Source organism: Leptopilina boulardi, unplaced genomic scaffold, assembly GCF_019393585.1.
Source record: "Leptopilina boulardi isolate dan_hultmark-lab unplaced genomic scaffold, ZJU_Lbou_2.1 LbouV2_408, whole genome shotgun sequence".
Taxonomy (NCBI): Eukaryota; Metazoa; Arthropoda; class Insecta; order Hymenoptera; family Figitidae; genus Leptopilina; species Leptopilina boulardi.
In genome coordinates, this window is record NW_026137983.1 from 2,216,204 (window position 1) to 2,234,724 (window position 18,521).

General features: G+C 27.8%; 1 long non-coding RNA gene across 1 annotated transcript; it reads right to left on the bottom strand.

The window, feature by feature from the left end:
• Positions 1-13,129: 13,129 nt before the first annotated feature.
• On the bottom strand, positions 13,130-16,868 carry LOC127289429 (uncharacterized). The gene is made up of 3 exons (XR_007844162.1): positions 16,646-16,868; positions 15,901-16,343; positions 13,130-13,827 (listed from the first exon to the last, which is right to left on the bottom strand). It is a non-coding gene; the product is annotated as an uncharacterized LOC127289429 (long non-coding RNA).
• Between the last annotated feature and the right edge of the window lie 1,653 nt (positions 16,869-18,521).

Consider the following 18,521-nt stretch of genomic DNA (forward strand, 5'->3'; position numbering starts at 1 on the left):
GCTTTGCGCGCGCAGCATTAAAGAAGTGGGGGTAATTGACGAATACCAATCAAGGCCCATTATATCTTGCGCGCTAGGCAAAAGGAGGAAAGTGGGGATTTCATTAATTCGTGGAACTCATACATTTAAAAAAGCAATATAAACTGTAAATTTAATTTATTAACCGCGCCTAATTTAAAAAAAATTAATTATCAAACACAAAATATATGCTGAAGTAATGTTCATTTTAATCAAAAAAAAAAAAAAAAAAAAAACTTTTAGAATTCTTATACCTATAGCAATTCAATACAGCGGCATTGTCAATACCGTTGTCTATAAAAGCGCAAAAGAAAATGAATTCAGCTCTTTATAAAAATTTTAACTGGTATACCTGGAATGCGAGACTGTCGTTATTTATCGAGACAAGCAATATAGCGATAAGGATATAGCAAATTGAGCAAACTTACAGCCGATTCAAACGGTATTCAATGCTTGCTCATAATTGTTAAAGTGGAAAACTTTTCCAAGTATCGTATCGATTTTACCTCACTTTGATATAATGGGCCCCCAACCAAAATTCCAACTTTAATGAATATCGCGCAAAAATATATTAACTCTATATATAAAACATAAACAATTTTTTTACATTTTAAAATTTGTTAAATATGAAAATTTTACTTTTTTCAAAATCTAAGAAAATATATTTTTACATGTTGATGAATGAAGAAATTTTCACTTTAGTCAAGAATTGATATTCTGGTAAAATTAAAAAAAAAAAAAAAAAAAAAGAGTTGGTTTCGAAGGGAAAATCAATTTTTTAACATCTAAATGAAGTTTTCAACCAAATAAAAGGTTTGCCTCGAATATAGAGTGAAGCATTGACAGTGTAAGCTTGGTTCAATATGTACACGTACACACTTTTTTTTCCATAACCTGGAAATAGATATGGGATTTTCAATAGTGAACGCCAGAAATGTGCGAGTGATACGTCCGCAAAAATGATCGAGTCTCGCCACGATGGAAATTGACACTTTTATTCTACAAATCTAACCGTCATTTACATTCAAAAAATGTTCCACACAGAAACTTTATGATTATTATTATTATTATTTATGATTTATTTTTCGAAAATATATGATTTAAGGGTATGTGGGCAAAAAGGACGTTTTTTGTGGTTTGAAACTTTTTCTGAAATAAAAAATGATTTCGGCTTAAAATTTTGGAAAAATTATTTTGTTTGGCACAAAAAATCTCGCTGTTCTTTTCATTTACTATAAATTAACGCGAAAATAATAGAAATAAAGCAATAAATATAGTAAAATAATGTATTTAATCGTAGTTCATTCAGCGGCCACTCGCTCGAATTGGCGCTGTTTACTGGAGCACTGACACACTCAAGCAACGTCTGTTTATGGGCCGCCATGTTTGTATTAAATTATACGTATTTTTCGGAGAACAACGAGATTCCTTGTACCCTAATCTATATCATCCCTCAAAATTTTAGACAAAAATCTTTTCTCATTTTAGAGTACTACTAGGTCTACTACTACTACTACTACTACTATACTAGGTCACGTGGGAGGTTCACACATGCCCTTAAGTGTTTCTTTTTTTTTCAAAATATTTTTATTGAAATAAAATAACTATGAATAAAAAAAATCAATAAAATTTTTTATTATTTAAACACACCTGAATAAAAAAAAAGAAAATGAAATCGTTTCGTTAAATTAATAAATCATCAATTGATAGAAATAGCAGGAGGGGAAAAATTAACTTTCAGGTCGCGGACTAACCAAGAGGGGTTGTTCAAGTGGCAGACAAAGAGTCGACGCTATATACGTGAGACGTATTAGTTATTTGCGATGTTATCGTTCCTACGAAGTAGGGCGTGTCTTATCTTCATCCGTAGTTACTTTACTAATTGGAGAAATCTTTTTTCGTCAGCTGCACTCAGTAAGGTGCTACTGGCATTAAATTTGCAAATACTGGGAAATAAGAGCATTTAAAAAAAGAAAAAATTTATCCCTCTATCAATGATTTGTGTCGTGGAAATGGCAATTCTTTTTCAAATGACATCCGCGCAAACATAAAGCAATGGAGATTAAGGACCACGAAGCAAAAGCATAGAGAAAAGGATTCGTTAGCATTAGCACCCGGAGAAAAATATATCTCAAAAGTATTATGAACGATCGACGTTCAAATACGAACGCATTTACTACTGTATTAAAAAAAAAAGAAGAGAGAAAACAAATACCAAACTTTCAAGAAAAATATAGAATCTAATTTTTAGGGAAGATGAAAATTTTTTTTTAGTATACAAAACCTTTTATTGTAATTACGTTGGAATATTTTGAAATCGATGATCGAAGCTATGGGGAAAAAATATCAAAGTAGTTTAAAAATTTTTTTTTTTTTTTTTTTTGACAATAAGTGATTCTAAAAGTTGAAAAATTAATTTCACCCCTTTTGATAGAAAATCTTGGCAAACTGATCAGTATTCATTATTGTCAAAACAAAAACCGGTCTTTCAATCTGTCTCGAATTTTTCTTATCTTTATTTATCTGAAAATATTTCCTACTGCAGACTTGTGAAAATTAAACTGCAACTGCGATTTATGAGAGATGAAATCTTCAAAAAGATTTCCATCTTCTCTCTTAACTATTTCTGTTGAGTATTTCAGAATTCAATGACATAACAAGTGAAACGTCAGCAAAGCGCTTCCCTTGTTTCAATCCTGTCACTTCGCTCTCGTTTTTTTTTTTTTTTTTTTTTTTTTTTCCTTTTCGTAGTATCGCCTTTTTTCCGCGGAGTAATCAGCAAATCGCCCAAGAACGCCGACGGGCGAATAAAGCGAAGGGGGAAAGTGTCGAGAATGAGGTTCTCCCGAACGGACCAAGAAGCCATCGATATAACTCGATTACTTGTCGAAAGGAGTGTCACTTTGCCAAGTGTAGCGCGCTCGACGCGAAAGGAACTTCGTTACTACATCTTCCACTCTATTTTAGAGAATTGAGTCTCGAAAATTGCACGATATAATACACATCATTTTAAAACATCTTTCAAATATAATAATGTTCGCTTTTAACGTTTATCAAATTATTTATCAAGTTTCTTAGACTTTTTTTCATTAACTTTTACTTTTTTTTTTGACTATTTATGACTAATACCCAGTAGATTAAAGAAAAAAATCTTAAAGAAAAATTAATAATATTAGTTTTAAAAATTAAAAAATAATGACAATTGACTCTTAATATATTGCGAAAAAAATTTGTAAAACTCGTTGAACTGATTTTCGAAAATAGTGAAGGAACTAAAAAAAAAACTATATAACTTCAGGTGTCAAACATCTGTATGGACGTCTGATAAAATAGGACAGTACGATCGTAAAATTTTTAGAGCCATTACGAGATAGTAGGTAACAGAAACGCGATTTTCAGAGTGGCAGAGGGTTAGTAGGTGTCGTTTTACGACGACTTTCTGCAGAAGCGGTACTATGTGCCAGCGCCGGATTTTAATTGGGTCACCCGTTGTAATCTGTCATGTAGCTAGACATACTCCCTTCAGCTGTTTCAACCCCCTTTTCATGAATTACGTCATCCTCCACTACATTCTCACTTGTGCTCTGCATTATTAAGAAAGGATTACTTGTGTGTTGCAGTTAGTTAAAAAAAAAAAAAATTGTTTTCAATAATAAAACAATGTCACATTTTTTTTAAAAATATATTTCAAAAAGTTTGTCTAACGTTTCTAAATTAATTTCTATTTATTTATTTTTTATTAGCACTTTATAAAGAATAGTCCAATCTTAGAAATGAGAGAAATAAATATTTAAATTTACTCAAACATAAAAAATTCAATTAAACCTATAATAATATAAATTAAATTACACTAGTTTACAAAAATTTCTGCCTTGCGGCATTTCTCTGTCATTTCTTATGTAAAATTTGCTTCTGAATACGAATACGAAGCAGTTTTCGAGATATAGTTAAATTTCAATTTTTTGAGTTTCGAAAAAAAGTAAGTTCACTAATTTACAAATATATCTCCGGATGTAGTTGACCGATATCAATTTTCTTTGAAGCAGATTAAAGGTGATTAAATTTCCTGTAAAAAAGTATTTATAATATTTTCTAATCGATAAGAAGTAATTTTCTGTATTTTTACTTAAGTGTCTATATCTTTTATATTTTTAGTTGAATTTTAATCTACAATGGCTTATTTTCTTCATAAGAGATCATACTTTAACGTCCAAGAAAAAAAAACGAAAGTAATTACATTTTTTATGACGCAATTTACAAGAAAAGTCAATCATTTTCTAAAAAAATTGTTAAAACTAATGAGTAATTCCTGACAAATTCGTAAATATCTTCTAAACCGACAATCTGATTTAAAAAATGTTATAAAATAAATGTATATAAATTATAAATTAGTGAACCTACTTTTTTTCGTAACTCAAAAAATTGAAATTTAGCTATTATCGAAAACTGTTCTACTTTCTTAATAACTGACTTCATATTCGGATTCAGGAGTAAATTTTTCAGAAATTTTTTTTAATTTTATAAACTAGTGATTATTAAACTATATAAAAAGATTTATCCGTTATTTAACTCTAAAAATTTTTACGTCGATAGTTAACCTTACTTTTTACACCTTTTGAGATTTTACTGAGCCTTTGTTTTCATAAGCTCAATAAGTTCAAAAAGGTACAATTATTAATAGACTCGATATAAAACAAAACAAATTCTAATATCTTACCTAGTTGTGAATTCATGTTAAGACTTTAATTTATTTTTTTTTAAAAAAAATATTTAAAAAAATACCGAACAATAATAATTTAAGAAATCATAACGATAATCACGTTCAGGTAATAGAATCCCAATATATTTATATATTTTTTTTAATTAAAAATATTTTGAGGTCGTCAATTTTAATGGCGTAAGGGAGACGGCAACTGGGTTAAATAAATTAAATAGCCGAGAGGGTAAGCTCATTTTGAAGCACTGGGTACACACTAGGTATACGTATTTCGTCGATCTCGCGAACCTCATATCAACACGTGCACCATTCTCCTTCGATTTCAGCCTTCAGACGCCTGAGCAAACAAAGTTAATATTAGCAAGCTACCTGAGATTAGACTTTGCGAAGGGGTTTCATCACCCGCCTCTTCCATTTCCTTCTCCTCAGCTCTTTCCGTCTCCTCAAATCTTCATACTAAATCTCCACCTATAGATCCCAAGTACTAATATAACACTTTGATCTTCTTCCTCTTATGATTTGCAACGCTGATGTAAAGATCGAAAATTGAAATTAAAATTGAAAAATAAATTAAACTTACACTACAATGGTAAAAAAAAATACATAACCAATTCATCATTTTTCAAAAAATATAAAAATTTATAAAAAAAAAATTCAATCGTTTTGGGAATATCAAAAAAAGAACTTCTACATTGAAAGAATTTTTTTTTTTTTTTTAATACATCCACAATTGAAGTGCTACAAAAATTAGTCAGGTAGGGGGCACCACATTCTAAATCATTTAGGCATTGGTTAATTTTGAATAACTGCAACAAAAATGAATCCAGGTTTTTTCTATTTGGCTAATCTAACCAATTGGATTCGTGTTTTTGTTACAGCTATCCCGTGCAGAAATTTCCCTACTTAGTTCTACTTTAAGTAAGGCTTTCTCATGGCCCTCGCCAGTTTTTCTACAAGTCTGTCATTTCCCAGATTAAACGACAGTTACTTGGTTATGCCATGTTTGCAATATAACCTAGAAAACTACATATCGTCGGTTGGATGCAGAAACGTGCCACTTCAGAGCAGTTAGGTTGACACTACTGAAAGGTTATAAACTTGTACGAAAATGACTTTTCCTGTTGTATTTTACATGTTTGTTATTATTGTTTGAAAAAAGAGTATTTTAATGAATTTATTAAATAAATTTGTCAATTATTCATTATTTGATTAAAATGTCCTAAGAAGTGTTTACAAAATAATAAATAATCTAATTAAATAATCCGTAATTCAAAATGTTTAAAAATATTATATTTTCAAAAAAAAGTAATAACTAATGAAATTAATAAAGAATAATTATAATAGAAAAAAGTTAATTAATTATAATACAATTAAAATAAATAAAACAAAGAAATAAATAAAATAATTATTAAAAATAGTAATGAAAAAATCTTTTGTAAAAATTTATAACCATTCAATACTGCCAACCTAAAGAAAAAAAAAACGAACGTCAATTCTGAATTGGCATGTTTTCCAAATCTCAGCTGGAATGGCAGGTTTCTCAAATGTTTTTTTGAAATGACTCGTTTTTCAAGACTACTCTGAAGTGGCACGTTTCTGCATCTAACCGACGATATCAAGGCAGTGAAAAGGCCCTTGCCAGTTTGTCCACAAGTATGGCATTCCTTAAGGTGCTTATATACCTCAAATTTCGATCAGATGAACATTATTTCTGGACCGTGAAAATGCGTGAAAAGTCATTTTCACGGCGGGTATTTTTGAATTGTTTTATACAAAAAATGTTTTTTTAAGAAATATAATATTAAATAATTGTTTTAGTATGTAAGAACACTTTAAAATAATGATAGAGAGATGATTTGATTAAAAAATTTAGCAAATTTTGCTTTAAAACGTTTTCTGCTACAAGAAAGTGTAAAATGACGATGTTTGTGAAATGGTTTGTACAGTGCTTCTTCCTTGTTAGTGTCTCTCAGAGTTTTGTTTATGTTATGTCGGTTCTTTTTAACTTGTAATAAATAATGAGTGCTGAAAATAAATCGGTAAATTGAAATGTTTATCAAATAAATTTAAATTCAACTAATTGTTTCGAATAACTGAAAGAAACATGTACACATGTACACTGTACAAACCATTTCACAAACATCGACATTTTACACTTTCTTGTAGCAGAAACGTTTTAAAGCAAAATTTGCTAAATTTTTCAATCAAATCATCTTTTTATCACTATTTTAAAGTGTTCTTACATATTAAAACAATTATTTAATATTATATTTCTTAAAAAAAACATTTTTTGTTTAAAACAATTCAAAAATACCCGCCGTGAAAATGACTTTTCACGCATTTTCACGGTCCAGAAATAATGTTCATCTGATCGAAATTTGAGGTATATAAGCACCTTTAGAGCAACTCGGTCTTGCCATGGTTTTATGACATAACCTCAAAATAAAAAGTAATTTTTAACACCAAATAAAACTATAATAAAATTAAATTTCCATGCAAAATATTTTATCAAGTAATAATTATTTAATAATAATAATTATGAATTTTAAATTATTTAAATAACAATTAATTAATTTATTAAAATTTTTAATTTTTTAAAAAATTAAAGAATAATTAATTAAGTTAATTTTTAAAAAAAATTTAACAATTTTAATCTAAGAATTTTATCAACAACTCAAAAGAAATAAGTGATTTTTTCTTTAGAAAAACTAAAATTTATTTGTCTTTTTTATATATACTATATTATCTATATTTTAGATAATAAGAAAAATTATGTTCCTAAGTTTTAATAAAATAAAAAAATGAAAATATTGACTCATGTTAAATAAATTATAATTTATATATAATTATTGTTTCTTTATTGTTCTGCTGCTCAAGTCTTCATTTTCCTCAGTCGCAACTTATCAAATGAATTTTGTATTTTTATTTTCTCACGTTAAGTTGGCGTAATGTTTAGCGTGTTAGGTTAGGGGGTTCGATCCCAGCGAGCGTTAAATATTTTTCAAAATTTATGTAAGCGATTGCGTTAAATAATAATAGGTAATCCAGTAATAAATAATGTGTTAATTGTATAATTAATTCCATATTTAATTTTTTTGTTTAGTGTTGGTGTTACTACATATTTGGGGGGTCGACTTTGGGATTATTATTTGTCACACGGAAAGAAAGTTTGTAGCAATATTTGATATTATGGTGTTACTTTTTAGTATATTTGGTTACAATTGCGGAACATTTTGGCATGATAACGATTTTCGATACTATTTTTAAGAATGATTGAGATTAAAATAAGAATATTTAATATAGTTGGAAAGAAAATTTGATATAATATTTACGAAATCTGAAATCTTTTTATTGAAACACAAAAATGTCAAATTTTAATAAGCTCTTTATCAATTTTTCTAACCAAATATTTCAAATTTCGTAATTAGAATTCTATAAAATGATATAATTATTTCAGATTTTGATATATTTGATATGAAAATTGAAAAAGAAATATCAAAGTTAACGAGATTCGACGAAATTTGCCGAAGTTGAACGTTCGGAATTACCCGATCCTCACCGAGTGGTAACGAAGACTGACGAAGCTCTTTAGACAAGCCCCTTTTTACTATTATCTTGATACAGACCTGAATTTCTTTTATATAATTAATTTCGAAGATTTTACAATAAATCAGTAAAAAAATTGTTCTTCAAAAAATAATAAAATATTTAATTATTTCCCAATAAATAATGATTTTTATTTATATTTTTAAACATGTTTTGATATAATTTCACCTTTCTCATAAGCGGTGAAAAATGTGTCTGGTTAGTATATAAGAATGGTCACATCAGTTTTTCACATGAGCGTAAATTTGTATATGAAGCGTTATTTTGCGAATGTTATACGTATTATCGTTAGTATAGGTTAGGAATAAAAATAAGCCAATCGATGTAAAACAATGAGGTGTATGTGTGTGTGCATTTATAAGTTCATATCCTCGTCTATCCTCGAGATCAGAAAGAGATAAAACTTTGGCGTAGAATCTGTTGGTGTTTCTGTTGTCATATGTCACAACTGAACCACTTCGAATTTTTAGTATAGTTTTAACAAATTTCGAAATAATCTTTCCAAATTTTCATATAAATTTAGTAAATAACGAAGTGCGCGTCAATTTAACTTACTTCTGGTTTTTCGTATAAATTTATCAATTTACGAAATAATAATTTCAATTTCTGGAATATATTTACTAAAAAGACTATTGGTAAAAATATACCGATTTTCGTTATCAAACCCAAATGTTCCGCGTTTGAAAAAGAGAATACTAAAATTTCCTATCAGATTTATCAAATATTGCTACTAAATTTCTTTCCGTGCAGGCAAGAATTGTGCATTCTTCTGTTTTTGTTTTGTTACAAGTTTTTGTTGCTTACTGATTCAATCAATTACTCATTACAACTGATTATAAGCCTGTAGTACATTTTTCACTGAATGCTTATTTTTGTCACAAAATATAGGGTAATTCCCAGGAAAACTCTCATGGCCCTGGCAAGTTCATCCCTAAGTAGGGCAAATCCTTGCAAAACCGTCTCAAGCCATTACTAGGGCCTTGCCAGTTTGCCATGTCAGGCCCTTGCCAGAATTCAGGCGTACTGGGAAGGGCCTTGAGAGGCCCAGACCATAATTTCTGCACGGGATAGTGTTGGGTTGTTTTAACCATACGGATATTACTTTAGTCATTCGTTTGGTTGTACCGGTTATACCAACAATACAGTAGGTTAACATAACATTAATTTACTCTCTAAATCTGAATTAGTTACTTTTGACTAAAAATTAGTTAAAAGGCAACTAATTTATTTAATAAACAAATCGGCGCAGTTGAATTAGTCACAAGTGACTTATTCAGATTTAGAAAGTATAGATATAGCTTAATAATAATTCCCAATAAGTTTATAACTGTCATTACGAGAGTATTCAAAACTTAATTATCATCAAATAGAATGTCGTTTTCTTATATCGAAATCAAAGAATCAAAGCTATTGGCATTTGAGAAAATGGTCTCTATATTGGCTACAAAAACATACATATCTAACATGTATCTTGAATGCGTTTGCAGAGAATAGGGTCTTCGAATATTGCTTGCGTCTTCTTTATAACACCAATAACTAAAGGTCGTTGGATCTGCGCCACCAAAGAACATAGACAGCTTAAAAACAATATAGAATGTCTTATGAGCACGACAAAAGTCCAATTGTAAATTCTTTTCTCTTCTATCTATACAATTTAATTTCCTTTTGTAACCGTATACTTCTAATTTTAAAATTCTGATGCAGGAAACATGATTTACTGAAAATAGTTTTAATTTTCAAATAATAATTCACTAAAGAAGGAAAAAGGTCAATAAAAGCGACAATTGTAAAGATTATATATAATATTGCTTGCATTGAGCTTATAATAAAAACTAGTATTCAGACTGTGGCGAAATTTTAAGTAGTTTAAGTCAATGTTTAGTCAGACATTTTTAAATCCTTTTGATCATTTAATTCGAACGTTTCTTATTCGGTAAATATTCATTAAAAATAACATTATTAATAATAATTAATGAAATTATTTTAAAAAATAATTGCATTAAATATTTTCATATGCGCGTAATATTTAATGATATTATTGTAATAAATTGCGTGAGGTATTAAAATATAATATTTGCAATGCTATTACTCTAATTCCAAATTGTATGACAAAAATAACAGCATCACTATTAATTTAAAAGTATCAAATAGACGCTAAAAGTATATCAAATAGTTATGAAAATTTGGAATAATTTCATACTTTTAGTATCAATTTGATACTTTTAAGCATTTTATTTTAATACTTAAAATTCAATTTCACTGCTGGTATAAATCTTTGGTAAATCTTTCAACAAATACTATATAGAAGTGAAGATCGTACATGTAAAGAGAAGGTTGCTCGTGATTAAGGCATTATTTTCGTATTAAACCTAAACAGAATGATGAGCGGATTCGACCAGGTATATATATAGTACTGCTCTGATGGATTTTAAATTAGCACCATGCCGCGCTACATCTGCCGCCAAGACTTGTATTAAATGTCGCTCCATTTTCGTGAAAGAACCAAGAAAAAATCGAAGACCATCGGAGCGATCTGGGAGAAAAATCCCTTCCCCTCCCTTCAGTACATTTTAAAACGTCTACTCTCAATTTCTCAAAGTTAATAAATTATGATTTATTTTCATTAAAACCCACTTTATGTTTCTTCAAGTCGATACTTCGCAGTGAAAAAAAATATCGATGATTATTTATTAGAAAAAAAAAGAGCCCTAGGATTATGATTAGAATATATTTAATCTATTATTAAATTTTTATCAACTATTCTTGCATCTGAGGCAAAGAAGAAAAGTTTCTTTTATAATTTTTAAGACTTAATAAGGAATTTAATTGTATTAAAACAAAATTTTTTTTTAGTTCAAGTAAAGAGCAAAATTGCTTAACTATTCCCACCTTAAAAAATAAGATAGATTCGTACATTATCGAATGTAGTTTTTATTTTTCTTCTTTACCGACTGATGCTATGATAAATACCTACATTAACCGCAGTTGGTAAATCGTGGCCTTTTTTCCGTTTACTTAATTTTAAAATAAATACTTTGAATTTATTCTGTAAGCGTTAATTATGAATCTAAAATTTCAAAAGATATTTGAGATTTATTTTTATATATTTATTAGTTTTTAAATATAACTAGTTTAAAACCTATTGATAATAAATTAATAATAGCTCTCTAGTTCATACTATGTATTATGCTGAATAAACTTTTTTGTGTACTCATTTATATATATATAACAGGCAAAAATAAATAGTTATTTCTCTAAAAAAAATTTAAACTAATAATTTTGGAAAAGTAGAATTTATACAAAGATGGATTTAAAATTTTGTTATTACACAAGGATGGTAATTAAATCTGTTATTTATATATAATTTTATATAAAAATATATCATTATTTTGCAAAAATTTAATTAGTGATTACTAAAAAAAAAATAAAATTTTCGACTTAAGGCCATCCGGGAAAAATCCCTAACCTAAAAGTGTTTTCCCGCGCGAGATATTACTCGTAAATAACTTGAAATATCTTGTTCGGATTTGTCGGATTAATTAGATGAGGGCGAGCTGATTAAGAATCATCTCCATTTTTACAAGTAACTTTGTTGAAAAGTATTGAAAATCGTGATTATAAAAGTTGGATTTTTGACAGAAGTGGGGACAGTAGGGGAGGCGAGCACACAGACATTGAATCTATGTGTCAGTGGCCCAGAAGGTGGCGCCAATTCTAGCTAGTGGCCGCTGCTGAACTAACTTACCACAAATTACTCCACTTTAAATCTTTAATAAAATAATTTCCTCACAATATTATTCCAAAAATGGAGAAGAGCCCCACTCAGTGACCCTTCCTCTATTATTCCTCCAAATGCCAACTCGAAATACTTTATCCTTTAAAGATGAGAAGTAATTAACGAAACCCCTTTTTGCCAATGTTTAAACATTTTTTTCAATAATTATTTATCAAGATTATGCAAAATTCCGAGAAGAGCCCCTGGCAGGGTACCTTCCTCTATTATTTCCAAAAAATTACAACCTAAAATTTTCTATTTTTTTCAAATGAGAAGAAATCTACAAAACCATTATTTTCTCCCGGATGCCCTTAATGGTTCTGAACTTGCAAATACAAATAATATAATTGTTTGTTTTTAAATTCTAATAAGTCAATTAAGTATTAAAACAAAAATTAAAACTTTTTTATAGGTGTATATATATTCGAATAAATAAATTATTTACTTGATCGAAATATTTGTTGTTTTCAAAAAATAATTTATGAACAATAATTAATATATTATTTGTATTAAATTAATTATATGAATCAATAAAATAAAATTAATGTATATGAAATAATTGTTAATTACAATAAATAACCAAATATTTTAATAAAAAAAAAAAATAAATAATTTTAAAAAATTCAATTTGTAAATTTTGATTTAAAATTTTTTTATATTTTTAGAAATATTTGCATTAAAAATTGTTATAACATTTTTTTTCTTTTTCCTATAACTTTTGTTCTTTTGATCATACAAAAAAAAGTTAAAAATTTTTTTTTCTCTAAAAATAATGAAATTTATGAAAAAAATTATTAAATTATAATTAATTTATTTTTTTAAAAAAATTTAATCTTATGTTTTAAACATGTTCTCCCTTTTTCTCAACCCTGAAAAAAATGATGAATGAAATTGATAGTGTAATGAAGACTTTCTTAAATTTTCAGCATTGGCATTATTTTTTGTTTTTGAGATGAAAATCTTTAAACTTAAATCTTTAAATCTTTTTAAATGCATAGGTTTATCCAGCAAAATGATCATTGTATAACTCCAGTACCTGGGCCTTTTGAGAACCCGCACCGCATGTGATCGGCGCGTTAATAAAAAATATTTGATCCAAGCAATTATTTTTCAATTAATTTGAATTAATTGAATCAAATAAATTTTTTATCATTGCGTGTATCGCGAAAATCATTGTCATTTTAAGAAATTATTTCGTGTGTTCTTTTTGGAGAAGCAAGTATATATATATATATATATAGGTTGACATATCTATCGAAAAAGAAAAATGAGGGTTAAAGAATCTCGAGTTTCTTTCTCCAGATCCGAGTTCTCTCGTCGATTTCGATTGCGCTTATTCCTTGCGAGAGAAAACTATTATTAAATTGGATTCCGCGATTGTGCTTCTGCGCGATTCGCGAAAAAGCTTTTGTGCGCGGGAAATTGTGCCGGAGAGAAAGATTGTATGAGAAGATACGGGGGATGGGGGGTAAAGCTTATTTTTCAGAGGACTGACGAAAGGACGATACTGTTCCCTCTCCCATCCCGTTAGATCCTTTTGTCCCATCTTCATCCTTCCTTCTCCATTCATCCACATAACCTATCTTTTCCAAACCATGTACGTAATCCTCGACGATGCTAAGCCACTGTTTCGCTTTTTCGAATATTTCAGTCTTAAATCCTAGTCTAAAATCCTTTTTCTCCAATGTAACCCTTTGTCTTGGCACTGTATCTATCAAATGAAAAATTATTATCAAATTTATCAATTACATATGAGGCAAAATTCCTGAAATGTCCGAACAAAAAATTAAAAGTTCTCGAATTTAATCCATACATTTCTAAAATGTTGTTATTGTTGGTGAAAGTCTAAAAATCAATTATTATTGAATTCAATAAAATAGTTTTTGAATTACAACGTTTTTAATTTTTGACTTTTGAAAAAAAAAAATTTTTTCAATGTACAATATTTATAAGTAGAATGCATAAAAGTTAACATATATATAATGATTTTTAAAGCTTTTTTGACGAGCTACACGCTGTTAATAAAATTTTTTTTTAAATAACATTTGACCTTGAAATTCAAGGTCAAAATGTTAATTTACGTTTATCTCAAAATCGGATTTTTTAAAATTATTTTTAACTATCTCAATGGAAAGCTTGACTAATTTCCTACAAAACATGTAATTTTCAGAGTGGGATCTTTTAAAGTTTTTGAGATATTAATTAATTAATTAATTAATGTTTATAACAAATGAAATATTTTACAAACAAATAAAGTTATGGTAATTCTGAAGTTAGTAATTGAAAGTTAAGGTAATTCCGCGTCCAACGAGCCCTATATGATGTATTTTGGATAAGTAGATTGTTAATAAACAATTGCAATGTTAACTAATTGTTTATTAAGAATCTACTTATCCAAAATACTTCATATAGGGCTCGTTGGATGCGGAATTACGTTAACTTTCAATTACTAACTTCAGAATTACGGTAACTTTATTCGTTTGTAAAATATTTGATTTGTTATAAACATTAATTAATTAATTAATTAATTAATTAATATTCCAAAAAGTTTAAAAGATCCCACTCTGAAAATTACATGTTTTGTAGGAAATTAGTCGAGCTTTCCATTAGGATAGTTAAAAATAATTTTAAAAAATCCGATTTTGAGATAAACGTAAATTAACATTTTGACCTTGAATTTCAAGGTCAAATGTTATTTAAAAAAAAAATTTTATTAACAGCGTGTAGCTCGTCAAAAAAGCTTTAAAAATCATTATATATATGTTAACTTTTATGCATTCTACTTATAAATATTGTACATTGAAAAAAATTTTTTTTTTCAAAAGTCAAAAATTAAAAACGTTGTAATTCAAAAACTATTTTATTAAATTCAATAATAATTGATTTTTAGACTTTCACCAACAATAACAACATTTTAGAAAAGTATGGATTAAATTCGAGAACTTTTAATTTTTTGTTCGGACATTTCAGGAATTTTGCCTCATATACATGTAGCAAAATAATTTAAACAAAACAGAAGAATGATAATTATGATTATGAATTTATAAATTAGTTCACTGAGAAAAAAATTTAGTGTTTGCGACAAAATTATTGTTTGGTTAGGCAATTTTGGTTCCTTGTAACCAAATTTTGGTTGGCTGAAACAAATTCGTAGAGTTATCTCAACCAAAAATTTGGTTACAACAAAATAATTTGGTTAACACAATAAAATAGTTTGGTCTAAAAAACCAAATGATCGTTTATTGTCCTAACCAAAATTTGGTTGCGACAACCAATTAATTTGATTCGCTCTCAGCTCATAGCTTAAAAGAACAGTTAGTTTAAATCTCCCAAAAGGATGGGTAGTCCAGTGGTCAGAGCTCCCGATCTTCAGTTTTAAAACAGAGGTTCGATCCCAGGCGGAGATGAGATTTTTCAAAGTCCACAAATATTTCAATTGGATAAATATAAATTCAATGTTAAATTGATAATAAATAAATAATGAAATAAATAAAAAGATAAAAAGAAAGAAGGTAGAATAAAATTTTGAATTTTACAAAAAAAACTGTTTGTTTGATCAACCAAACATTTTTGTTGACCTAACAAAAAAAAATTTGGTTGAGCAAACCAAACATTTTTGTTATGCCAACAAAAAACACTCAACCAATTTTTTTGGTTGATTCAAACAAATTGGTTTGGTTGCTTAAATACCAACAAAATTTTGGTTGCTCTGACTAAACATTTTTTCTCAGTGTTGGTTGAAAATAAATCAAATATATGATGTATGGCATTCGATCAACGTAACTGCGATATATTATTCATTTCGAAGAGCATATAAACCACTTTTCCGCATTTGGGCAATAAATAATCAATTTTCCTTGTTTTCGGCCCATCCAAGTAAATGTGAATTTTCCATAAAAAGCCAATCTACTTTCTTTACTCTTGATTCTCGTCCAAGTGCCTCTATAAGATGCAACAGTGAATTTGCTTGGTAGAAAAGACGAATAAAATATTGTTTTTCTCTTGTCGTCGTTCTTTCTTTTTGGCCCCTGTTGGCGCACTAAAGGCTCGCTAGAGAGGGATTGCGTTGAAGAAAACGCTTTCAAAGTCAGCCGTTTCGGTTATGATGCACTGTGTGGTCCACAATAAATTTACGAGGTCATAAAATTGAAATCGATGGTATACACAATACTAGCTACAGGTATGTCCTTTTCTCGTAACGACTATGTCCGAACATAACCTATAAAACTCGCATGTGAAAAATTTGAATTCCATTAATTCCACATGACAATTCAACGAGTTCCATTTACAAAGTACGCTTTTAAATTTACTTTTGAGATATGTGTATATACATATATATTTTAAAATTCAAAAATCAAATTATCACCATTTTATTATAGATTTAAATTAGGTTTCATGGAAACATTTTTTTTTGTTATATATGACTGCATATAGTAAAATAACAATTATTAAAAAATTAGAGTTTCTTAACCTCCATGAAGTTGGCGCCAACTTCATGGAGGTGTTTCTTAACAAGGTTTTCCACATACCTATATATGTCATTGTGGATACATTTTATATATTTGTTGAATAAATTTTCGAGAGCTTTTGAAATTCAAATTCAATAAATTCATTAACCTCAATCGGTTGACAACATTCGGTCATGCATCTCGTAATTGAAACTTGTTATATACACCGTTTGTAATTTGATTTAAAAAAAATAACTAATATAAACGTATAAAGCATTGTGGTGAATCAATATAATTCATTTTATGATCGTTACTCGTGTCATCCAGCCAGGTCTAATCATTAAAATTATATGCTCGACTTATTATTTTCAAAGTGTACACCGAAACGTTTTAATATTTCAATCGATTTTTAATATAAAAATTATGAATGTTTATATTATTTAAATTATCTTCAAAAATATATCACTACTTGACGATATTTTTAAATATACATATTAATAACACAACAGCAACACCAACAGTCACTTAAACTAGCAGAATAACTTCGCGAAAGTTAAGCCCAACGCACAATAGTTTTGTGAATTATTGTGCGTTGGCCTTTAAGGTGTAAAGCATAATCCATAGATGCATAGGTGTATACTTTTCCCATAACTAGCGCCGCCTGCTCCCATTCTTAATTTCAAAATATTGAATTTAAGTTGATTTTCAAATTTTTTAATTAATGAAAATAATAATTTACCTTCTAATATAATTTCCAACTTGAATAATATATATTATATAATAAATTTTAAATAATCAATTCAATTTTTATGCAATTAATTTGTAATTATATTTTCTATTCATGAAAAATTGTTTAATATCTTTATATATTTTCAAAAAAAAAATGGATCTCCAACTTCAATTAAATCAATTTTTAAATTGAATTGAATGAACCATAAAATTAATTTATTTTTCAATTTTATTTTATTTTTTTCATTTTCAACTTGTAAAATCAACTCTTTTTTTTACAAAAAAATGACTATTGATTCATTTTGAAATTTTGTGAGCTATTTATTCAATTGTTAAATCAAACTTAATTATTAATATTCATAATTCTTCGCATGCAAAATTAATGAAAAAATTATATTTCAATTTATTTATATTTTAAAAATTTTATTTAATGAAATTATTATTTTGAAAAATTAAAAAATTTAAATTATTATAGAGTTATTTTTTAATTCATTTGTCATAGGAAGAGTAATAATAATTTTGATATTATCTTTTTAATGAATAATGAACAAAAACGCAATATATTAAATTATATTGAAATGATTAATTTTTCATTTCAATCTGTTGATTTAAAACTATCAATTAATCTAAATAATTTTGACGTATTCAGAAACAAATAAGCTGATAAATTCAAATAATAGCGCTTATTTTTCATTTATGAAAGAAGCGACTGCAGCTCCACCTACACATTTCTAATCTTGGTATACGTTTCGCCTTTCTATTAAGATTTCACATTCTCAATGCTCATTCCTTATTTCGATATTTTTCGAGTTCCTTATTTCGAGATTTATCGAGTTCAGTGCACCACTGTTTTTTTAAAGAAAGGATTGTAAAATAACCTGTGATGTCTGGCGTCTGCTTCTAGTAAAATTTTCCAGGGAACTCGAAAGAGGTTTTTCCAATCAAATAAGTGTTTATTTATTTAATATCCTACAATTTATTTATTATTTATAATAGATAATAAAATAAGACTCAAATTTAATTTGAATTTAAATTCATTGCCCGCTTTTAAGCGGATAATAAAGTACAAGAATTCAGCTCATTGACTATTTCATGGATCTAACGGAAATATACTTCCTTTAAAGGTGCTTATATACCTCAAATTTCGATCAGATGAACATTATTTCTGGGCCGTGAAAATGCGTGAAAAGTGATTTTCACGGCGGGTATTTTTGAATTGTTTTAAACA